General features: G+C 42.0%; 1 protein-coding gene and 1 long non-coding RNA gene across 2 annotated transcripts in view; one reads left to right on the forward strand and one right to left on the reverse strand.

Annotated features, from left to right (window-relative positions):
• Positions 1-363: 363 nt before the first annotated feature.
• Positions 364-14,474, reverse strand: LOC109507119 (uncharacterized). Its single transcript, XR_002166411.1, has 3 exons — positions 14,425-14,474; positions 7,150-7,156; positions 364-376 (listed from the first exon to the last, which is right to left on the reverse strand). It is a non-coding gene; the product is annotated as an uncharacterized LOC109507119 (long non-coding RNA).
• Positions 13,876-25,210, forward strand: part of osr2 (odd-skipped related transciption factor 2) — a 54,454-nt gene continuing 43,119 nt past the window's right edge. Inside the window, exon 1 of the mRNA XM_019856331.1 lies at positions 13,876-13,990. The gene's annotated coding sequence lies outside the window, so the exon portion shown is untranslated. The remainder of the gene's footprint in view (positions 13,991-25,210) is intronic.

Genomic DNA, 25,210 nt, shown 5'->3' on the forward strand with positions numbered 1-25,210 from the left:
TTTTGAAATGTGGGAGGAAGCTAGACTCGCCGTAGAAACCCGAAGGAGCCAGAAACCACCACCTAAACTCTGTCGTATTGTCACCGAAGTGATGATTCCTGAAATCTGTGGGAGTCTCCAGTTACACTAATGTGATCATACAATTGCATGATACTGCGGCTTTCGTCCAAGTTGATTGCGCAAGAATTCTTGATAATGACAGAAATGGAAACAGAAAATAGACATTTACTTTGAGAAACCATGCCACCAAATCTGGGCCATTGCCATTATTTAGAGCACTTCAACAAATGAATGGCATGGATTGCAGAAAACAAACAATACACAGTTTTCTTATTGTAAAAAAATAACAAAAGCACAGTTTTTTTTTCATTTTCAACTCGTTCTAATGGATACTGGAGCATGACGGGGTAGGGCACTTGAAGAAAATGCCCAATTTCCATTACTTGTGTGGATGTCCTCCAATGGAATGCTACTGGAACATCGACTAAACAACAACCACATCCCGTTCGCTCCCAGCACATATACCTGTTGGCTCATTAAGGAAGAAACATAGCACAGTTGCCTGCACAGCTTCCAGCCTGTTATAAAGAATTATTGATTTCAAAATGGCACAGTCTGTCAGTGTTACGCTGTGGCTATCGACACGCTATCTAGCGCGAGATCTATCTGCCTACACTACCTTTAATGGGCTGCTCACATTTACACAGAAACACCTTCTGGAAATTGATTAGTTCGCTACATTCAGCTGTTTTCCAGCCAATCATTTTCAGCATGAACCCAAGATATCTTTTAATATAATATCTTCTCCACAAGCTATAATCCAAAAAAAAAAAAAAAAAACATGGCAAAATCACCACACATCCTCAGAGTGGAGTACATAACATTTTTGTAGTTCACATGTACAGTATATTCATATTTAAATCCTTCATTCTTTCACATCTACTGTAAAGTTCTGTTCCTCTAGTTCAAATCAAACAAAATAATGTTTCCCCATTCTCTTGGTTCATGTTTATGCAAAAATCCAAGTGAACCCAATTGGATCACAAACACACCAGTGGCATGCATTGAAGGGCTTCAAGGCCTTCTCTGCTGACCCAGAGATCAGCAGAGAAGACGTCCATTTAGAACATATATGAAATTGAAATCATTTATGTCTATTATCTTGCGGCATGTGGATGACCGATTAGGACATCTACCTGTGCAGAGGTTGTGGGTTCAAATCTGGGCTCTGCCCATCCTGTGTGGAGTTTACATGTTCTCTCCATTCCTGTGTGGGTTTTCTCTGGGTACTCCACTTTCCTTGAAAACTATTTCAAACTACATTGACAAAACTAACTAACTACTTATAGCAAAAATGTCCTTTGTTTTCACCTTTGGCAATTGAATACTGCATGTGATCATTTGGGGTTGATTTTGAATGTAATTTTAAGTGCATTTATTTTGGTATTTTTTGTGACTGGTTGTTCCTCGATGTTTGAGTTGCGATCGAGTTGCTGCGGCCCTTTGTCCCTTGGTCCTACTGTTATGTCATCTTTATTCTGTCATATAGGCCTGATGTCTCACATTATATAAGCACGAGTCACGTTGTCAGTACGTCAAGCTTTCTTGCAGTGGGAATGTCAGCTCATGACTTCTGCATTCATCCCCGTTCTCTGTAGTTACTTTGAATTTTGACAGAGAAAGACTTGGACTTTTTAACGTCCATGTCATCATGTCTGCTTCTGGGTCCAAATTCTGCTTCTCCCGTGACAGTATAAGCCGGAAGAAGACGTTCAAAGAGTCGTCTGGCAGTGGGAGTCCTGTTAATGTGTGACACACAGAAGCAACGTCATCTCTCAGCAGCAAATAAAAAAAACGCCATCAGATGACGGTGACGAGTTTGCGTGTTTGACAGGCTCCACTGCTGGGTAAGAATTGCTTTTGTTTTTTGGTTTAGATATGAAAAAAAATGCAATATATAAAAAAATAGTACACTGTACAACTGGGTTTAACACGTCTGATTCTTGAAGGGTATTTTACCCTTCAAGAATCAAATGGTTACCTCGAGGGGAGGCGAGTGAAGTAAATACCATCCTTTCTATTGTATCATTTCCTCTCTTTTTCGGGTGGGGGGGGTGTATTTTTTGTGTGCATGTTCATACAGTGTATGGTTGATGCCAAGATTGGTAAGGAAGAACGAGGCTTTTTTTTTCGAACGTGACAGTGGAAAATAACTGCATGGTGATGACATATTATTCAGCCTCTGGGATACAGCTCGGTGTAATGCATAACTGTGTGTTGGGATGTTCCATCCAAGGTTTTATCTTTTGAATCACATGATGTAACCAGGCAATTCATCAGCCACCTTTCTCCTCTCACAATTTCTCCTCATGCCGAGAGGAAACGACTGGGAGGGAGAGATAGCATCTTGATTGTTTTTAATCAAAACAATAGGCTCTCTCCAGAATCCCGCAGCAGCCCAACCGTATAATTGAGTAGAATTGGATTGCCAGGTAGAGAGACCTCTTGCATGCTCGGGGGGCATGGAAGGACAATTTTCATGCACAAATGATGGTGCCTACTTCTTGACTGCTCTTGGAACATGTTTCTATTTTTTCGGCTCCAACAAACTTGATGTGCAGAGAATAGTAGTGCTCATCTCTACATGAATACGTATTTCAGTTGTGTGGGTTTTTTTTTTTTTGCTTTTAAAAGTTCACGACCAATGCAATCATCAAAGAAAGAAGATGCAGCAGTCACAAAAACAGGTACTGTATAATACCAATGAACAAGCAGGAAAAAGTAGAACTATTTTCAACATTTTAACAGCCCGCTATACTATTTCTAGAAGTATAAAATAGAATGGACTATAATAGTGTACAACTGGCTCAAAAACTGCCCTTCATAGACAGCTGTCCCATTTCTATAGGTTGAATTAAAAACATTAACTCACAACAATGTACACTGAGCATCAAGAAGACTACATGCGCATCCTAATGACGTCTGATACAAGAAGTGTATCAGATATTGTACCTTAACAAAATTAAATTTCACAATGTCAAAAGAAAGAATCTGATTCTAAAATGTTTATTATTGTGGTACCTTTCGAAAGGTGAATAACTGCACTGCAGCATTTTACATGAGAGGGTGAAAAAAATCTATGGATATTCTTTTCACTCTCTCATGTAAAATTGATTTTCAATACGTTTTTACAGTGTCAATCAAAAAGGATCATTATCGCCTTTGTCAAGGTTGAATATTTGATGCAGCTCTTGTACCGCCACCGTGGCTTGATATCATGCAAGTTGTCATAGTGGTGGGAGCCGGTCAGAGCATAGGCTCACACAAGCTCTGTTGATGACTATAACATTTCATGCATGAATAAACACAAATGATGTCACTGAAACAAGTAATTTCTTAAAAATAGATATTGGCAAGAAATGAGACTGGATTATACACACGGACTATATTACAGGGAAAATATTTTTTTTTCCCACAGATCAAAGACATGTATGCAGACATTATATGGTATCTTTCATTACAATTTAAAAAAAAAGAAGAAAAAAGAAATGTTGATGTGTAGGAGGGTCTCCAATTAATGTCGGCATTATCTACCTGTCACAGGGAATTGTCACGCTCTTCTCTAATCTGGAAGACAAGACCTCACCAACTAGTTATGTGAGAAGGGGAGTCCAACTCTGGTCCTCAAGGGCCCCTATTCCAGCATGCTTTAAAATTCTCCCACTTCCAACACACCAGATTCAAAAACCAGCTCATCAGCAAGCTCTGAGAAGCCAAATAATGATCCTGATCATTTGAATCAGGTTTGTTGGAGGAGGGCGATATCTAAAACCCGTTGGATAGGGGTCCTCGAGGACCAGGCTTGCACACCCCTGTACTAGTGTTTTCTTATTTGGCAATGTAGTCCAACAGGAAAGGCCTTGAGTTTGTAATATTATTTGTTTTATGTCTATTTTGTTTCTGTTTTGTTGCCATTTAATTTTGAAGGTGACCCAAAGACAACCACGGGAGAATTTGAATGTCACATCAATTGCCTTATTTTGATTGGTGATTATCCAGAGGCAGTTGCGACATTTATCTGCCGCGGTGCCTTGAAGATATTCATTTTAGAGACAATTCATTCCATCAAAACAGAAATTCTTTATCATAAAGGGCCTCTTTTCCACAGTCCGTCGGAGCAATTGCATACTTGTGCCTTCGCAATATGCAAGATAAGTAGACATCATTACGATGTGTCAGAACCAGGCTTGGACACAGGACACAGTTGCAGGGTCCAAAGTTCAAAAGATATTTATTTGAGGATCGGCGACTCACAACTCAAAATGTCAAGGCTGTGGAAACAAGGTGAGGACTGGTCAGATCTCTGGCGAGAGGCTGGAGTGCACGCACAAGGATGAAACACACTTGCACAGGACAAAGTGAGACAAGGATCATTTAAACACAAGGGAATGGGCAACGGGTGCAAACAATCAGGGCGGGGCTGACAAATCATAGGAGGAAAGGTAAGTGACCTGAAACGAGAGGAGATTCTTTCCTTCAACAGAAACAGGAATTGACCAGACAAATGCAAACTATCCTCACCGCGTTGTGATGGTCACAGTTCCGAAAGGAAACAGCTTCCCCGCACCCCAGAATGACGTTTTTTTTTTACATTTTTTTTACTCTTTCCAGATAAGAATTCTGTTTCATCATCTCCTATTTTGCTAGCACATCTTGTAACAGGGATACCTTAAAACATTTGTGGGAGCCAGTAAGAGAGACATGAACAAAATAAATGAGACAGAGAAAAGGAGAGACTTTACATGCATCAGACCAGAAAAAAAATATGCATATATATTAAAATCAAATTCCTCTTAGATCTTTTTGATGAACTGTGGTTGATTTACAAAGTACAATGATTCCACTCCAAAAAGGCATTGCAGAATTGAATTTGGTCCACCTAAAATGATGCAAGGGGATGCAAAAGGAGGTGGAAGAAGACCGGGTACAATGCAATACTTTAAATGCTTTGCTGTTTTCCCATGATTTTTGACTCAAAACATCTTTATCTCTTTTTCCTTTTATCCTTTTAGTTATTTTAGAAACCTACTTTTATTTATTTTATATTTTTTTCACTTAATGTGTTTAAATGTTGTCAATGTATATACTTAAAGTGATTTTTTTTTTTTTAGCTACTTTTGTTTTCTCTGCATTACTACTCAATGTCATTAGCTGTTGTGTTTGCAAATGTTTGTGATGTTTTTTTTTTTATTTTCCTTGTGCAAAGCACATAGCCTTGCCTTGCTCCTGTGCTTGTCAACTGAGCCTGTTTCAAGTTGGGCTGTGGCCTCCCTGTGCAGAGTTCGCATGTTCTTCCCATGCCGGTTTTCGCCTGCTGTTTCCCAAATTACAAAAAGCACTTTGTGACTCTTCTCTGTCAAAAGTGCTCAATCATGGAATTGAACTTTCATTCTGTTGGGTAGAACCCAGCTTTCATAGAGTGACAACTGGATGTCACATGTTGTCTCCTCTCCCGCCTCGCTCGGTGGCAGGTGTTCCCGACAGCTGGCTGCTTGCTTCTATTAGCGGAAGCAGAGCCAGTGTGGGGGGAAAAAAGTGAGGACCTTTAGTTAAAAGGGCACATCTTATGGAAAATTGACTTAATGTAGCATAGAGATATGGATAGATAATAGTTTTCACAAGCCAGTTAGCTTTATGCAAACCTAATGTTGTTAACCCATCATTGTGGATATTCATGCCAAAAAGAGGATTTATTCCATTTAAAAATCCCATTATACTGTCACCACATTCACGCCTTAATGAGAGACTTTGGCTCGCCACCCACAGAGCGCTTTCATAATGTCTCAGAGTGAACTCTTGGCCACACACATCTCATCTTAAACTCAACTTCTCCACATATTTGAAAGGAACAACAATGCCCTCTGAGTGCTGCTCACGATTTCAAAAATCACCGTGTTGAATGTGGAGTGACGATCATCGTCTCCACCGGCTAAAATACGACTTCTGCCCATATTACTACATTCTACAATGATAATAATTCAAATGCATGTACGATGGATCTGTGTATTGTGAAACATGTCTTCTGCAGTGGTTCTTAACCTGTGTTCGATCGAACCCGAGGGGTTCGGTGAATCGGTCTCAGGGGTTCGACGGAGCCTCTGCCATGGAGGTTAAGACACACCCGACTCAAGATGTCAATTAGTTATGACACGCCCGCTTGGCCATCGCTGGCTGCAGATGACCATGTTAGATTGCTTGTCCCAATCAGTGCTACAGGAAATCAGTAGTCACCGTGTGACTGTCGTGATAGTACATACAATTTAAAAAAACTATACTTATGCCATGTAATTTTATTTACTTTTTTCTTTTTTTAATCTTTTTTTTTATGTCTTGAATTTGTAAAAAAAAAAAAAAATCATATTTATTTTTCACTAATGAAGGGTTTGATGCACGTGCATATGAACTGGTTGGGTTCGGTACCTCCAACAAGGTTAAGAACCACTGGTCGAGTGTTACTGTCTGTTTGTTGCGCAAATCCTGTTACTTGTCCAATAGTCACTTTTATTTCACCTCATATGTATGCGGTCTCGTCATGAAAGTCATGAAAACGCATCACTTTAGTGTCGACTGAAGACAGAATGTCTCGGAAGACCCAAGCAGAACGATAATGGGCGGGACAGCAGATAAAAGAGGGCTCTTTCGTCAGATGCATCGCAAACCGTCTTGCGTTGTTGATATTTTCTTTGTCAATTCGAGCTTGTTTCACCGTAAGTCCTTCTGCATGGCTCATCCCGAGCTGCTTCTTGTTGCCAACACTTTCATTTTTTCAACAAAATTCATTCCCCCCAGGTGCGTCTTAGCCAATTTCTCCTCGAAACTTGTTTCCCCCCATGGCTTTGCTCATGAAGATGAGATGGTAATTATCTGGGAGATGTGTGAGAGGTTCAACGAAGCCTTCAAGAGAGAGAGGGTACTTACCAGACGGCCAAAGATAATGAACAGATCCGAGGTAAGAACCCTTGGCAGCGAGTCTTCTGAACTCACTCCCGCCACCGTGGAGAGGACACCTTTGACTTTGAACAGCCACTTCACTGCTCCCAATTCATTTCAAATGTGATTTTCCATTAAACGCAACATAGCTCAGAACACTTTAAACCTAAATTAGACATCTGTTGTTCAGGACAAAAACAAATGTCTCATGAGCAATTTTTAATACCGTTTTTAATACAAATGACTTCTGAAGTAGGTCAGTAATAAGTAGCCACTTGTAAGGCACATAGTCATTTTAGACAGACCCACTCAGAACTTCCATTACACTTTCCCAACATTTGTCTCCATTGCCACTGTGGCCCAGTGAGTAGAAAAGCTATGTCCATGCACTACTGTATATGAAGACGAAAGAAATATAGAAATGCAGAGGCAGACTTTCTAGTACTTTATCAATATTTTCTAGCATTGTCTTCTAACCATGAAGCACAGACAAAGTGTGATTAAACTACAATTTTCGATGTAAATATTGGCCAGTGAGCATGCGCCTCAATTTAAGCCTGATGTAGGTCAATTAAACCAGCTTAAGTGGTTGTTTCATGATGCAAATCCGTGGCTCTGAATCCCTACATTCCCCACATGACATGCTGCAATTTTCTGTTCTACCATTAGCTGTGTCACCATTGTGCTACTGCTCAAATTCAATTGAAAATTGGATTACAGGAGTGGAATGGGAATTTGACATCCCAACAAGATAAAAAGAGAGCGCGAGACGCGTGGGAGGGGGCCGGGGTGGGGGAAGAAGGCTCCCTTGACAGATCTGTGAACGGTGTCTCTCCATGTTTTGTTTTTTCTTTCTCGAATAAATCTCATCATTTTTTTATAATACTTGTCTTGATTTCCCTGGACAAGACAGGAGTCTCTTCAAATAACTCAAAATGGACACAAATGTTTGTACAATGTAGAATTGTACACTTACTTTTCTTTACAGCAGTTTTTTTCACAGCGACAAAAAAAAAATATGAGTTAAAAAAAATTCATTACACTTCAGAGGGCGAACCCGTGAAATTCTGGTGAGGATCGGGTATGGTCAAGGGATAATGCTCATCCCCACAAACAAATCTACACACAAAATGTGTCAAGAAATGCATTTTAACCTCCTAAGGCCTGAATTCTTGCAAGGGATGCATTTTTTTCCACACGTGGACGCCAAATCGTAGGAGGTTAAGGTAATATTACAGTAGAATCATATGACAAGATGGCCCAGGACATGTGGGAGGAAAACAAGTCAATACGTACTCATGACATTAACCATTAAATAAATCATTCTAAAGTACACATTTCCCCATTTGTGTATCATACGATGGCTCTCATTTGAGAGAATTATTCATCGTTATGAAAAGTAGTACACAGTGCAGCTTTCTGTCTGTACAAGGAAGTGTCTGCAGTTGAGTATTCTGTGGTGATAAATCCTCCGGAGAGGAAAGGATCAAAAGATGATCACTGGCAGCAGCATGAATGAGGAGGCCGTTGTGACTCTGCCCAGTGAGTGCCCACAAACAGACGCATCAATGCTGTGACTGCCCACCAAGCCCACATTAACTCTCTACTCTCCACCACCTCCCACTTAAACTTCTCAACAACAGGATGACCATGGTCAGGACAAACAAGACGACACATGACCGAAATTCAGCCAGAGGTGGCTTGAGGTCTACGAATATGGAAAACTGGCGTGCAGGATGTTACTATGAACGTTGTCTATTTTGCCAGAACTAACTAATTGTCACACTTTCCTCTCATTATGATACAGCAGGTGTCCACGAACTCTCCTTTAGATTAGGCATTTGGCAAATGACTAGGCATTCTGTCCTATAACTGTGCACTATTTGAACACGGTTAAAATAAGCTATGGCTCCACAAGTTCAAAATTTGGAATTTGACGATCACCACATTACTACATCGTACAATGTTGCCCATAGAGTGCAGCCCTTTGCCAAGGCTTTCTCGTACTCAAAAGTGTCAAATTTGAATTTGTTCGTTGGAATGTCACCGGCTGGTAACAATCATGTTCCCCTGTTTTCAGGACTTGATCATGTGACGTTGGTTTCCAAGCTGAGCCATGAGGCCTTGTGATGTCATTTTCAGGCAACAGCAAGTGGCAAAACCCCTTGAGATGGATAAAAACGGGTGGATTTTTCTGCTTGATTCATATTCCATCCTTCCATGATGTCATGGTTGATCTGTTTGGGGTAGGCTCCTCCTACAGCGGCACACCTGTTGGTCATCATGTCATTAATAGGTTCTCTGTTAAAAGGACGCCCGGCCCGACTACTCTGTATCTGGTCATTGTTTCTGTTCATGTCACTGTTTCTGTTAGTGTTTCTGCCATGGGTTTTTGTTTGTAGTGCTTTCATCTTGTCTTTGCGTCAGCCATGGGTTTTTGTTTGTACTTTGGATTCTTGTTGTTTTCAGGGCTTTGTTTTTGTCTGGATTTCTGGAAGTGTTTTATTCATACACTTTGTCAAGTTCACCCTGCTCTCCCTCCTGCCTGCTTTTTGCGGTCCCCCACCACCGTTCATGACACATTATCCGAGTGGCTTATGCTCACGAGGGTCGCGGCCGTTCTAGAGCCTATCCCAGCCTTTTTCGGGGCGGGGTATACCCCTGAACAGGTTACCAGACAATCGCAGGGTAAAACTGCTGTGCGTGTGGCATGCCATTTTCAGCACCACTTATCCTTAAAAGGGTCGCGGGGGGGGCTGGAGCCTGTCCCAGCTGACTTTGGGTGAAAGGCGGACGGCACCCTGAACTGGTCGCCAGCCAGTGGCAGGCTACACAGAGATGAACAACCAACCATACCATCACTGAATGGGAATTGATCTGTACACATAAGTCAGACAAGAATACTGTACCGCTACACCTTCAGCGACTCATATTCCACAAATGGAATATTAATCAAGATACAGTGGTGAGACAAGTGGGGTCGCACAGAACATTATTGGAAGGAAAATATTTGACTCTACCTCCTTTTTGATTTTAAATAATCGCATACTGTAGAATGACATTACTCTGACCAGGGAGAATCTTCTGTAGATTATTACTTGGATCAGGTTTTTTCCCAAAGAAGCACCACTTATGGCATTTTTATCATTTCATGTATATTCAGTTTGAAGCCAATGGCACAGTCTCAGTAGAGTGCGATTGCTACAGTCTTCTCTCTTTTCCTTCCACCAATCGGTCTAAGTCCTATGTAGTTCTCTCATCACGCGACCCTCTTTGAATCCCTGAGTTATGTTCCTGGGCTCAAGACATTCAAGTAAATCTCTAGTGATTGCTGTATTGTGTTGTCTCTTGGTGGTCAGGGAGTTGCTAGGGGCTGGAGATCAGCTTTTTCAAAAGCTGTTTGTTCTGCAAGCCACCCAATGGCACCGTCAGAAATGTTGACATCATTTATTTCCACAGCCATTTAGCACAGGCTCCTCTTAACAATGACTCACACAGGAGCAGAGGCTCGACGCCCCTCATGAGGCTTAGCACAAATCAACACACGACTGCATTAAAAAAACACATTCAGAGAAAAACATGCATCCATTTTGTAATCCGCTTATCCTCACAAGGGTCGCAGGCATGCTGGAGCCTATCCCAGCGGTCTTTGGGCAGTAAGCGGGGTAGACCCTGAACTGGTTGCCAGCCAATCGCAAGGCACACATGGACAAACAAAGGACAATATGTAGTGTCCAATTAACCTGCCATGCATGTTTTTGGAATGTGGGAGGAAACCGGAGTACCCTGAGAAAAGCCACGCAGGCACGGGGGAGAACATATAAACTCCACACAGGAAGGCCGGAGCCAAATTCGAACCTGCACATCCGCACTGTGAGGCAGACTGTTAGGGTGGTTCTGTTTGTGACTAACAGGTGGCACTGTCGGGCTCCTCCTGCAGTGGCACACCTGTTGGTCATTGTGTCATTAGTTAGTGTTTGCTTAAAAGGACTCTGCCCGACCAGTCAGTGTCAGATCATTGTGTGTGTGTCTCTCTGTGCACGTGTCATGTTTTGTTTTTGTCATAGGTTTTGGTTGTTTGTTTGTTACTTTGTTTTCTTGTGGTTTCCGGGACTTTGTTTGAGTTTTTGAGTTAGAGTGATGGCAATTTGACATATAACAGAAATGTTCGTACTATTGAATGCTGTTCGTACCTTTGAATGCTGACCAGTTATTTTGCGGCGAAGCAAAGTTGCCTGCTCATGCACTAGTCTGCACTCTGTGTAGCTGCTCAAAATGTTGACCTTCACCACCTCCCAACAAGATAAAACGAGAGCGCAAGACGCGGAGAGGGAGAAGGCTCCCTTGACAGATCTGTGAACGGTGTCCCGCCATGTTTTTTTCAAATAAATCTCATCATTTTTTTATAATACTTGTTGTCTTGGTTTCCCTGGACAAGCCATTAGTTTCTCCAGTGTACTGCTGTTTGCATTTTTGTTAAATACATCTTGGTCACTCCACCCTGCTCCTCCCTGCTTTTTGGGGTCCTCTACTCCACCATCACACAAAACGTGACATGAACATGTTAACCAGTCCTCCACCGTGCCGCCCCAGAGATAAACAATCTACCAGATAGACTTGCATTCACATCAATCCACATATTGCCGCACCATTTTAACAGATTTAAACACTGTAAATGCCTTCATTGATATTTCTCAATATGAAGACACCGAATAGCCTTCATGTGTTAGCTTTCTGTTACTATCCCTTATGCTAATGGCTCGATTTTGACCAATGTCTTAAAGCAGTTATAAAATACCCGTAAACAATTACCGGGTATTTATCATCCAAATTGTTGGTAAGGGGGGATTCTTGCAAAATCATGAAGATTGTGTACTTCTGGAAAAGTTTTACATTTTTGCTAGGGTGTTTTTAAAATCCATGGATACAAGTTTAACACACTAAATTATCCCTAGGTGTAAGTGTGAGGGCTTACGTTTTTTTTGTGTTTTATGTGTGCCCTGCGGATGGCTGGCAACCAGTTCAGGGTGTTCAATGCCTACTCCCCAAAGACAGCTGGGATAGACTCCAGCACATCTGTGACCCTTGTGAGGATAGGCGGATTAGAAAATGGATTGATGGAAGAAAGATCTCAGTCTGTCAATCAACCCGTAAAAATCTAAGCGGCCCTTACCTCTATTTTGCTTTTCTATGCTATAGAGAAGCAACTGTCGCATTTAACTTACATCTACTGTACTGCATCCCAATTCCCTTATTTGCTGGTCGTATGCTTGATGGATGGATGGATGAATACAAATTGGGGTGTTCCCCCTAGTGGCCTGTATGCACCATATCTAAGATGGCACCTGCCGAAAACACAAAATGTTGTTTCTCAGCTTCCTTTAGTTTTAAACTGTTGTATAATGACACATAAAGTTAACATTTATGGTGTTACAGGCCTATTTCGACCTATGATTTGTAAGGTCAGACAACAACCAATCAAGCCAATCAAAACAATAGAAATCAAGTCCTGTACAAGTGTTTGGGTCCTCAATGTTGTCAGTTGCTATGGTCCTGTATTTGGTCACACAGGGTAAGGGGGTGGCCTGGTGTCTTTCAGTATTGATTTCTCCTGGTCATTTGCTGGCAAGTGTAGGTGGCAGCCAGCTTGTCCGGTCATCTGTTGTTTTTATTATAGCTCAGGATGATTATGGTCCTTTGGTCACATCTTGAAGACACAGCTGTCCACGCTTCACAAAGCTTGTGTTGTGAAGAGTGGACATCGGTATCACGTATCGGCATTTTTGTTTTTGTTTTTTTTTGGATGGGGACAGTATTAAAAGGAGTGGTGATGTTTGTAAAAACAAACTTTGATCAAAGGGGAACGCTGTCCCTCGCCTGCAACATTTCAGGGGCAGCTCAGTTTGACTTTTCATTTTCATTTTTTTAACTGTAGGTTTAAGGGTTAGTTTCCTCCTGAGAAGTTTCTTGTCCAAGGTCATAACCGGTGGCCATTTTCTACGGAAAGGGAGAAAACATTCAGCTACATCCCCCTCTGGCTCTGGGTCAAACATCAGTGGAAGGAGCTGCACCCATTTCTCCCAGAACTTCCCTGATGGGAGCGAGCTTGTCACAGATTATGCTCTGGAGTAGCTATGTGACAACCAACTAATTTCTGCTGTTTTTCATGAGGCCATCTTCATGTGATCACATCGCACAGGTCTGTTTTGCACTCCTCTGCGAAAAATTTGCTCTGCCTTGATAAAAAATTATCGACCTATCACAAATCATTGTTTTTATGAGACATGCAGATGAAGTTGCATCCAATTTGTACGTTGCCGATGAACATGATACATTGCCAAGATTTTTGTTGCCTTATTCTCCAATGGTGGGGACACGCAGGAGAGCCGTCCACCGGTAGAAGACAACCGTTTGTTGCCAGTAAGTGTGTCAACTTAATTGCATCTAAATAATTAAAACTTACTGAATTAATCTCATTAATAAATTAACTACAATTATGATTACTCGCCTTTCACTTTCTTGCGGTGGATCATCTTTATGATTCAGTCCACAATTTAGGAAACTGTGAGGCCTCAAGATCTAGGTTTCATTCTTTTTTTTCTTAGTTTTGGATTAGAAACAAGATGACAGGTTTGTCCACTTTTTGCAGGCTTTAAAAGGTCGTAATTTTCTCAATTCTTAACATATTGACATCATTTTAAAACTGTTTTGTTCCTTTTTTTCCAGCTCTTTCCGGTGACGTTTATTAGGGAGGGGCCAGCCAGGCAGCCTCCTCAGCCAGGGTGCTCTGCACCTCACACCTGAGACTCACCAGCTCGTCACCCACCTGTAGCCCCTCAGCTTGTTTGGGCTGGTATAAGTTGACTCCCAAACCAGTCCTCAGTGCAAGTTCATGCCGTCACCACCTGTAGTGAGCTATGTTGGCATCTCCTGATGTTTTCGGTTCCTGTACAGCCGTTTCCCTGTGGATTCCTCGTGTTTCTTCCTGAACTCTTAGTAAGTCCCAGTATTTTTTTTCCCTGAGTTGATTTTGCAAAGACTCTAATAAACAACGCAACGGCAACTTTTGGCTAACACCAGACTTGCCTGTTGTTGTGCAATTGGGGTCACATACAAACCCTAACAACGTTGGTCTTGCTGGAAAAAAAAAAAGAATCATTTTATTGTCACATACCTATCTCGTGTCTCTGATATCAAATCTGAGTACTCCTGATATTATTTGAAAGGTCTGAAGTGACATTGTTGCCTGGAAAACATTGCTGCCCGTCGACGTATTCCAGAGACTATCAGTTATCTAATTGCTGGATCTGGATCTGTCCACTCCAGTAGGCATCCAGGCATTCCACATCAGTTTCATTCCAAATGTTGCAGTGGACTTTTTCCCTTCTGGGTTTGGCATAGTATTGACTTTTTTTTTTTGGTGGCAGTGATCACTTCTACAACATTCCTAGAAAATCACAATGCCCCATCACGAGTGAGCTATTGTCAGAAAAGGCCCACGGGCACCATTTTGGTGACCTCTAGTCCAGATACAACATCGTGGTTTTAATCCATTCCGGGAAGCTTGTGAGGGCTTCAGAATTTATCGCCCACACATAATGCACTCCCATATCCGTAAGGCTCTATCACTCCATCCAGGATGAGCCTTGACAGGCAAAAGCACCAGGCAGATTCTAAGTGACGTTTGCTGAGCAGATGTACCTGCCTTAAGTGACAAATGAATAGAATGAGTTTCCTGTGATGCACCTTATGAGTAATGCATCGGAATGTTGTGGTTAGACAACCAGGACATCTGAGGCTAGAGCCCTAAATAATATGACTTGCCCTGAAATGTGTGTGTGTGTGTGTGTGTGTGTGTGTGTGTGTGTGTGTGTGTGTGTGTGGCAATGACAAGAATGATCAGTTTGACACTGCAGTAGTAGAGAAGTATTGATTTGAGTGTGGATGCCTTTTGCAGTGATGTAGTGCTGATATTGTGATTGATTGATTGAACTAGATGAGAGGGAAAGAATATTACACCTTCCAACCAAACCCAACTTTATTTGACTGAAGGTACAATTATATGATACACCTGTTGCATTAGTTCAATTGTGCAGAAACTGTTAAATGTGTATTGAATTGAGTTTTTTTTTTCTCCATTGAATATGTGTGTTTAAGAAGATCAACCCAAGCGCAGCAGAAAGAGATGGGAGGGTATATAATTGAAGTACCGTAAGATGTAATTAGCAATGAGGAAGGTTGAATGATGTTGCTTCGAGTATTGGCCAGTTGCTGCTATTCCTAAGCATTGCACTCTACCCATATCGAATAATTCATTTTAATCTGAATTCAGCTCCAAGTAAATGTAATATTGTCTTAAATTGATGTAATGTGGGCGGCACGGTGATCAACTGTTTGGCACGTCCGCCTTACAGTATGCTCGTGGGTTTGAATCTGGCCTCGTCCTTCACACTGTGAGTGTGAATAGTTTTTGTTTTCGTGTGCCCTGCAATTGGCTGGCGACTGGTTCAGGGTGTACCTCGCCTAGTGCCCGAAGACAGCTGGGTTAGGCTCCAGCAGGCCCGCGACCCTCGTGAGGATAAGTGACTCGGATAATGGATGAATGTTGTGTGATAGGTGCAATTAAAAACTGGTTATGTTCATGCATAAATTAAAGTGGTTCATTAAACCTGTTAATGACTAGGTCCAAAGTGAGCAGAGGAAATGACAGTAGACAGTGACGTTTGGAAGGAACACGCAGGACACATTTAGATAACTTTATGAGCTCTATTTTCATGACTGGCGTGAGTCTGGTGCAGTGCAAAAATTCAGGCATGATTATGAAAAGTTTTCATGACTGGCGTGAGTCTGGTGTGGCGTGGTGCAGTGCAAAAATTCAGGCATGATTATGAAAACCATGACTGTCTGAAGAATGTATAGAGAGGACAGCGCTGATAGTGGAGGCTGTTCTGCATGATTTCAGTCAGGATTTTTTTTTCTTTCTACTCATTTAATTTTATTTATTTTTTGCTCTATTCACTTGCGCTAGTAAGATACTGTCATGATTTCAGTCAGGATTTTTTTTCTTTCTACTCATTTACTTTTTTTTTTGCTCTATTCACTTGCGCTAGTAAGATACTGTTATGCAACGTTAGAATGGTCTTAACGTGTCCTTGTGCTGCTTGTTACGTATTTTTCATCCTGACAGGCAGGTCTGCATTTAGCTATCTTTAAATTCATGCATTGCATCACAGCTAGAGTCTTTGAAATGGTGCACATCTAACATTTTACGTGATAACAAAACTGAGATCGGGCCCACATTTCCTAAAATAAAGAAATGTGAATTGGGTTGTTATAAGATTTTGCTTTGAGCATTTCTTATAAGAATGTTAGGTTTACTAAACCAAAATGATTAACACTCTCCCTTTAAAAAATTGACATTCATTCATGGGTTTCCTCATAACAGTGTTGCACATTAAGCAAGACGACAAATTAACTGTCAACTAAATTTAGCAATGTCTGGTCCATTTCACTCAAAATCAAACTAATCACATTCTTTTTCTAACAAGGCTGAGCGAACAATTCCCTCACAGTCTCTTGACTTGGAATTTCCTTCAATATAATTTTATTATTTTTTTTTTTTTGCTACAACGTTATCTAATAATGGATATTTATTTGATCAGTAAGAGAGCTTGTGTGTTTGTCTGACCAATAAGTGGCCAGGAAACAAAAGCCTATTCAATCTCTATGGTGTGTCACAATTATACTGTTTATTTGGGCCCACACATAAAAGCTCATCTCTGTGTGTTCAGGATTTTAGTTGTGTGTTTACTCTCATCATCGGTTCATCATCATTTGTGACTCACCGACGCCATAATGCCAGGACAATGCCGCCAGGGAGATTATTGTCAATTTGACAGTTGGGAATTGCAGGCAAGCAGCCAGACAGAGTAAACAATCAAAATTTTGTGGTGCAACACTTACACCTGCCGGTAGATGGTTGAATTGCATCCTCAAAACGATCCCTTGAAGTGTGTTTTCAAAGGATTACTAGACTGCCCACGCACACCTCCGATTTCCTCTTGAAAATATGTCAACTTCCAAAAGCAACAATATGTCCGAAAAGATGACTTCTACAGAATTGAAGCAGCTATTTTAACTCACTCAATCACAGCACCAATGGGCTGTGGAAAGACAGGAGAAGCTTTTCCATGTCCCCCGATGTGGTTTATTCCGAAACAATTTCAAAATATTTACTGACTTATGTCTTGCAATAGTCATTTTCCTCTTCTGAAGCTGTGTTTCCCAACTTTTACTGAACCAAGCACCTCTTTTACATGAGAAAAAGGTCACAGCACTCCACCTCAGAAAAATTCAACAAAAAGTGGCCTGTATTTTGTATGTTGAAATAATAATGTCTCAATTTACCAACAAATTTACTTATTTGGAACTATTTAGTTGAAAAATTTATTGTGTTCACTTATGGCAACAAGTGGATAAACAGGTAAAATACGACCAGAGTGTGCGTGTGCGCGTGCGCGAATATAAAGGTCTTTGAATAGCTATGGTATGATGTGGAGACACACACACACACGCACCCTTGTGAGGATAGGTGGATTAGAAAATGGATTGATGGAAGACAGATCTCAATCAGTCAATCAACCAATAAAAATCTAATAGTCTTTACCTCTCTTTTGCTTTACTATGCGACGGAGAAGCAACTGTCGCATTTAACTTCCATCTACTGTAATGCATCCCAATTCCCCTATTTGCTGGTCGAATGCTTTTAGTTTGAGAAATGTTATGTTGGTATAAATGGGTTTTGAAAAATAAAATTGGAAAGATTGAGGCAGGAAGCCGCCATGTTGTCAGTTTGAAAAAAGTAACGAGACTTCTTTTGTGCAGAGGTCGCGGGTTCGATCCCGGCTCCGGCCTTGCTGTGTGGAGTTTGCATTTTCTCCCTGGGTCTGCGTAGGTTTTATCCCGGGTACTTTATCCTTCGGTGTGAGTGTGAGCGCGGATGGTTGTTCGTCTCTGTGTGCCTTGCGATTGGCTGGCAACCGGTTCAGGGTGTCCCCCCGCCTACTGCCCCAAGACGGCTGGGATAGGCTGCAGCACCCCTTGCGACCCTTGTGAGGATAAAGCGGATCGGAAAATGGATGGATGGATGGATGCATGGATGGACTTCTTTTGTGAAAGTATAAGTCGTAGTTCAAATATTGTGAGTCAAAGTAAAAAAATTGTCAGAAAAATAGATACTGAAGTAAAATGCAGATATCTAAACAATCTTCTCGAGTACAGTACAGAAGCATTTGTACTTCATTATATGACTAGATTTTAGATCTTTATTTCCCACCACTGGTGTGGAATAACCTAAAGATGTCAAAGTGGCTCCTGCATTTATTAACAAACTTATCAACCCCATAAATGAATATCAATTCCTCTAATGCTGTCAGCTTCAACCATATCTTCTCTCTTTCAGAGCTAGTCTGACTGTCGTGTCCTTTTCTTCCTTGTTTCTCACACACAGTCTTGAGGCCAGCCACATCTAATCTATGACTGGCTACATCAACACCTGCACTACATGAAGCCCCCCGCGGTCTCGCTCTAGTACATTTTCTCTCTGGGGCAATTGGATTCTCAATCAAAGCAGAAGGTTCTGGCGACAGCTCTTTGACGTTGCTTTTGAAGTGAAGACGACTGCTGCTGTCTTTCGGAAAAAGAAAAAAACATTTAAAGGACATTAGGCGGCTTGGATCTTACTTCAAATGGAAACTCATTGAGGGTGCAAAAGGGTCTGACTGTGCAGCAGTTTTAACAATTTGCTGTTGCTGAGTGTCTGGTTCTATTTAAGGGGGACAGACAGTGAAAGGCTGTGAAGCAACAAGGATCCCCCTGTAAACACAAAATGTGCTCGAGGCAACTGGTGGGGGGATGGTGTGAGCTGAGTTTGCTGTTTGACATTCAAGTGTCAAATGTGACAAATATGGGAGATTAAATCTGGGGCTGAATGTAAGAACAGAGTTTGGGGGGAGGTACATATTTCCTCACAACTGAAATTGTTTTGGTCTGAGCTGATTTACTATGTGAGGAAATAATCTTTGAGGAGATGGCAAGAACCGGTCCAACAAAACTAGAGTGGGTAATAACAGAGCCGTGTGCGGCCGGGTTGATGAGCTTTATAAAGTCGAGTGTTTTTTTTTTTTTTTTTCACGGCCCCTTCCGGGAGGACTGCTGTCAGCTTCAACCATATCTTCTCTCTTTCAGAGCTAGTCTGACTGTCGTGTCCTTTTCTTCCTTGTTTCTCACACACAGTCTTGAGGCCAGCCACATCTAATCTATGACTGGCTATATCAACACCTGCACTACATGAAGCCCCCCGCGGTCTCGCTCTAGTACATTTTCTCTCTGGGGCAATTGGATTCTCAATCAAAGCAGAAGGTTCTGGCGACAGCTCTTTGACGTTGCTTTTGAAGTGAAGACGACTGCTGCTGTCTTTCGGAAAAAGAAAAAAACATTTAAAGGACATTAGGCGGCTTGGATCTTACTTCAAATGGAAACTCATTGAGGGTGCAAAAGGGTCTGACTGTGCAGCAGTTTTAACAATTTGCTGTTGCTGAGTGTCTGGTTCTATTTAAGGGGGACAGACAGTGAAAGGCTGTGAAGCAACAAGGATCCCCCTGTAAACACAAAATGTGCTCGAGGCAACTGGTGGGGGGATGGTGTGAGCTGAGTTTGCTGTTTGACATTCAAGTGTCAAATGTGACAAATATGGGAGATTAAATCTGGGGCTGAATGTAAGAACAGAGTTTGGGGGGAGGTACATATTTCCTCACAACTGAAATTGTTTTGGTCTGAGCTGATTTACTATGTGAGGAAATAATCTTTGAGGAGATGGCAAGAACCGGTCCAACAAAACTAGAGTGGGTAATAACAGAGCCGTGTGCGGCCGGGTTGATGAGCTTTATAAAGTCGAGTGTTTTTTTTTTTTTTTCACGTCCTCTTCGGGGAGGACTGTTGACCTGATGATGTCATCATCTTGGTAACATTAACCCCAAGTTAGTTGCAGGAAGCGAGAGCAATCCATCAAAACTCCAAAAGTCATTATTCTAATTCTTTAGGGGATGATACTGTAAGTCTGCACTGACCGTGCGTTCATCCCTCATTAACAAAGAGAAAGCTCCTCCACACAGGCTAATGATACAGACGTGTGTGCAGAGGACCAAAAGTGAAATCGTGCATGCATCACTCTGCCTGTTATGACTGTGTGTGTTTTAAGTGTAAGAGAGATCGAGGGGGAGATTCGCCTCATTGCATTTGCTACCAATCGGACTCCCCTTGTGTTGGGCTCGACGCCGGGTGCTGCAGGCCAGGGGTCCTTACCGGAATGCTGTCCGAACAGAAGCCTGAAATGTTATTAAGAAGCTGTGGAAGGAAGAGAAATTCATACCATATTTCTTTCCTCACAAGCTCACATTAGACGGCAGTAATTAGGTTTAATTCTTTGCAGGTTTCTCGAGAATTGAAGCCACAGCAAAGTGATGGAACGCCGAAAGGGTTGGCCCTCGTGTAACATTGGAATTGTTTCTCATCGCTGCTCTCTGTGGGTTATTATAATTTCAACTGACCTTCATAATTGCCAGAATTATTACCTTTCGAATTAGACTTCAGGCAGTCATTGACCACAAAGGATTCTAATAGAAGTATCAGAACATGTGGTTATATTAATAATTTCATAGCCCTATATGAGAAGTAGTAATCATGGCCGCCTCACAGTCGAGAGGTTCAATATTACAATCTCAGCTCAGGAATTCCCGTGAGGAGTTTCTGCTCGGTGTTTCTCCCATGCTTCATCTCACGTTCCCAAAATACACATGATAGGGACAGTAATTGAAGATTAGTCTAAATTGTCCACTTTTGTCTTGTCCAGGTGGGCCGCCTTGTCTGGTCAGTCTGTATTTACTTTCCTGTTTTCCATTCACCTCGTCTCTGGTCAATGTCACGTGTTGTGTGTCATATGTCTTGTGTGAGTCTGTTCCCCATGTTCTTTATTGTCTCAGGTTCTCTGATTTAGAACTTGAAAATATGTTGGGTTTTTTTACTCCTCTGTTGTCAAAGATCAAACCATTATACAACATTTTGGTGGTAAATGTTGTCTTCTGAGACTAGAATGCAAATGGCCCCATCCATACTAAAAATCCATCCATCCATCCATTTTCCGATCCGCTTATCCTCACAAGGGTCGCGGGGGGTGCTGGAGCCTATCCCAGCTATCTTCGGGCAGTAGGCGAGGGACACCCTGAACCGGTTGCCAGCCAATCGCAGGGCACACAGAAACGAACAACCATTCGCGCTCACACTCACACCTAGGAACAATTTAGAGTGTTCAATCAGCTTGGCATGCATGTTTTTTTGGAATGTGGGAGGAAACCAGAGTACCCGGAGAAAACCCACGCAGGCACGAGGAGAACATGCAAACGCCACACAGAGAGGCCGGAGCTAGGATTGAACCCGGTACCTCTGCACTGTGAGGTCAACGCGCTAACCGCTGCATCACTGGGCCGCTGAAATAAAAAAATGTGCTTGTTAATTTTTATATTTTATGCAAGTGTATGCTACAGCTGGAGCACTTTATCACTCTCAAGCACGCGAAAGTTTCAGAAGAAAGTAGGTCGCCTCATTTCCTGCCCCTTCAAATACAGTGCTGAGCTGAGGCGGTGGCCTGGAATTTTTTTCTCACTGGTCAGTGCTCTGCTCTCCCAAACCGGAAACATATTGATGGCACAAGTTCGATCCCCGAGTTGGGTGGACGGTGCAACAGTCAGAGACCAGCGGTTACACTTCAGCCTCCAACGATGGTTGAATGCGCATCTGGCGATGGTTAATTTTGCAGTTTTCAAGCTGCTAACAAGCATGCAGTGATATGAGTGTATGTGTATGTGTCTGTGTCTGTGTCTGTGTGTGTGTGTGTGTGTGTGTGTGTGTGTGTGTGTGTGTCCATGCACGATAATGAGTGACAGACTCTTTGTCACGCCTTCTTCCACAACAGTCTCTGATAGGCAATTTTTGTCGTGGCAGGACATTTTAAAGCAATAATTTAAATAAAATTAGAGGCAGAAGATGATGGGAGAGAAAGATGATTCATTTATTATTGTTAACCCCTCCCTTAACATAATTTTAAAAATGGTGGCACTATTATTTTGATCCTTTTTTGGTTCTCATCCCAAAATAAAAAATGCAATTTGTCCGTTAATTATTTTCATCTAGTCTTTTGTATCCAGTTCATAAGTTATTTTTCTGTAGTGACCTTGTTTAGTAATTGATATAAAACAACATAAAAAGTAAATCTTAATAACCACAATGGAAAACCAAACAGAAAAATACGAAAACACGGATGATAAGTGACTAAACTTAGAAACTCATATTGCTAGCATGTCTCAGTTAAGTTCCGCGTATTTTTCAAGTTGCTGTTGACATTGCCATTGAGGTTAAGGTCAGCAATGTTGACATGAAATTGCATTATTTTTCTGACAGTAACCGATTCCAAATGCAGTGGGAAGCTAGCGTCAAATGTACAGCATTTATGCCCAGTGTTTCTCACTGTTAACAACTTTCAGCTGATTTCCCCTTCCAACTAGTGACAACATAAGACCCCCCCCACACCATCTTCTGCAACAGCTTGTTTATGTACTAGTTTACTGCCTGCATTTGAATTCACCATTAGATTTTTCTCACCTTTTTGGAGTCTTGAATTATTCTTTAAAATGACAAACTGTCAACTTTATTTGAGGCAATCTACTAGAGTATATCTATAATTTTTTTAGAAGAAAGACAGAATAAAAGTGATCATTACAGATTTGTTCAAAGACACACCATCTCCGGCGAGTGGCCTCAGGGAAAGTGTAATCAATTATGCTCACAGGGTTCTACAAGAATTATGTACTCCAATTTAGTTCTGGATTGTGGAGTGAGGGGAAGATGAGGGGGAGTGAGGGTAGGAGAGCCATTTCATGCTTCTCCTAACCACTTCCACCCATGTATCGCAGATCATATCTCATTATAGCACCGCCGTACAGATTCAAGTTGGCATAGAGGAAACTAGGTCCATATTACTTCCTAATTGGTCATTTCCAGAGGAAGCCTTCGTTTGCTAACCCAACTTCCAGGACAGGGATTTCTTAAACAAGCATGGGCTTAAGACGGGGGCTACATCTGGGTGGCAGGCTGGCTGACAGGCAGGCAGTGATTGGGTCCGTCCCAGCAGTAAGTGGGCTGATTACAGAGCCGGCAACATGTTACATCAGCTTTTGGGCTCCTATTTACCTTATGTCACAGGAAAAATACTGTACGTATACTGTAATCGCCTCAATGTGAATAATGACTGTGTCAGGAGACGACATTGTCCTTGAAGGTAAAACTACACATTTCTTTGGTACTGCTGATTATGGTGCACGGGCCTCCTAATGTAATGTCTTGGATTACATATCTGAACTTTGTGGGGTGCTATTTGGTCATGAAGAAAAACTGAGCTAAACTCTTGGTTTGGCAACATCTTTTGGGGGGGCTTTACTGATTAGATTTACAATAAAATGGTATGCCTACTCACATTCATAATGTATAATGGGGTGCTGCATTGTATAATGGGAACTGTATGTTTCCCGCAGTTTGCTACATAACAGGGGCCAAATATTACAAAAGCCCTCTTAATATGATGCAGTGCACTACTATAACCACAATCATAACCATTTTGTTAAATGAAGAATTCTCAAAGGTGAGTATTGTGATGTTTGTGAAGACTGAATTTTCGCTACTGCTCTTATTTTGGAGCTCATTGGGTCCTGTAAGTGGATCATGATGTTTGGGTGGTCAGTGTATATTCAAAGTAAATAGTATAGGCACACACAGTTGCCTGGTGGTTTCAAAGCACTGAGAGAGCTTGTGTATTTAAGAGGCTATTGGGTTTCTAGCCGCAGGTTACTGTTGATGAGCAGATCTTTATCTCGTGGATGTTAATGTGTAATTTATGTGTGACTATGAGCATGCATTTGCGTCTTGGTTTAAATTTGCATGAACCACTCCTCTGAGTTAGTAAAATGCTTAACGACTTTTAAGTGCTCGGAAGTGTTACATACCATTTTAGTGATGCTTGTTGAATATTCAGGGCAGCAGGGAGCAGTCCATGACTTTATTTTCCTGGGTTTTTTTTTTCTCCCCGTAAGAGGACGTGTTGAGCGCTGGGGGGCAGTGTACTGTCGAGTTGAGCACCTTCACCCGCCACCCTCCACATGGTTGAGCACATCTAACAATAGACTGCCTGTTGTACAGTGTTGGGGTCAGTGCTCCACTCACCTCCAGCCATGGAAATCACTCGCAGAATTTCTACGACTGCCAGAGTGCTGAATGATCACGAAAATCAATCCACCTCACACAGTTCAACGCTGAATTACAAGGTTGACCAAATCTGCGCGAGCATGAACCGCCTTTTTAGAAAAGTCCAAATCATGAAATGTATTCGAGTACATTCTGAGCACGCAACATGGTCCTTGCAGGTATGTTGTGTGTGATTTATCAGAAACACAAGGCAAAAAACTTTCTCTATGCTTGTGTGAGTGTTTTTGTCTGGGTGCTACACTACTGTAATAACATTGGCAGGTGGCCCATCCCACGCCCAGCCCTTTTGCTCGCCCCCCCACCCCCGTCCTCTCCACCGCAATGGAAAGCAGGTGTCCGACCCTGGTCTGGGGACAGAATTGAATTAATGTGCAAAAACAAATGACTCCATCAGCAATGTCTTGAGGGGCTACAGTGACAGCCCTACGTTTAGAACCCAGAGCTGAGCGCGCCGTCACCCGACACTGGGCCGACCGGGCTAATATCCACACCTATTACACAAGGATTCATGGGAAAACAACGGCAAGGCCAAAGGTGAGGATGAGAGGAGGGAGACGAGGAGAGCTAAGAAACGTTTGGAGGTTAGCGAGGACAAAATTGTATTCTTGGAATCATCCAGTTTAGCCAGTAACGGCCTTTTTGTCGGAGGTGAAAATGCACAAAGGAATGTGTTAGTCCTTTCAATCTGGAAGGCTTTGGGGAAATGTTTTCTCTAATTGGAAGCGACGGTAGTCAATACACAGGCGGGATCCCTCCCTTGAACGCCATGCCCAAGTCTAATACGGTCTCCAATTTCGGGATTACCCTGATAATAACAGCCAGTCATTTCCAGCAGACACGCAATACATAC

The sequence above is a fragment of the Hippocampus comes genome, unplaced genomic scaffold (assembly GCF_001891065.2).
Source record: "Hippocampus comes isolate QL1 unplaced genomic scaffold, H_comes_QL1_v1.1 scaffold327, whole genome shotgun sequence".
NCBI classification, from domain to species: domain Eukaryota; kingdom Metazoa; phylum Chordata; class Actinopteri; order Syngnathiformes; family Syngnathidae; genus Hippocampus; species Hippocampus comes.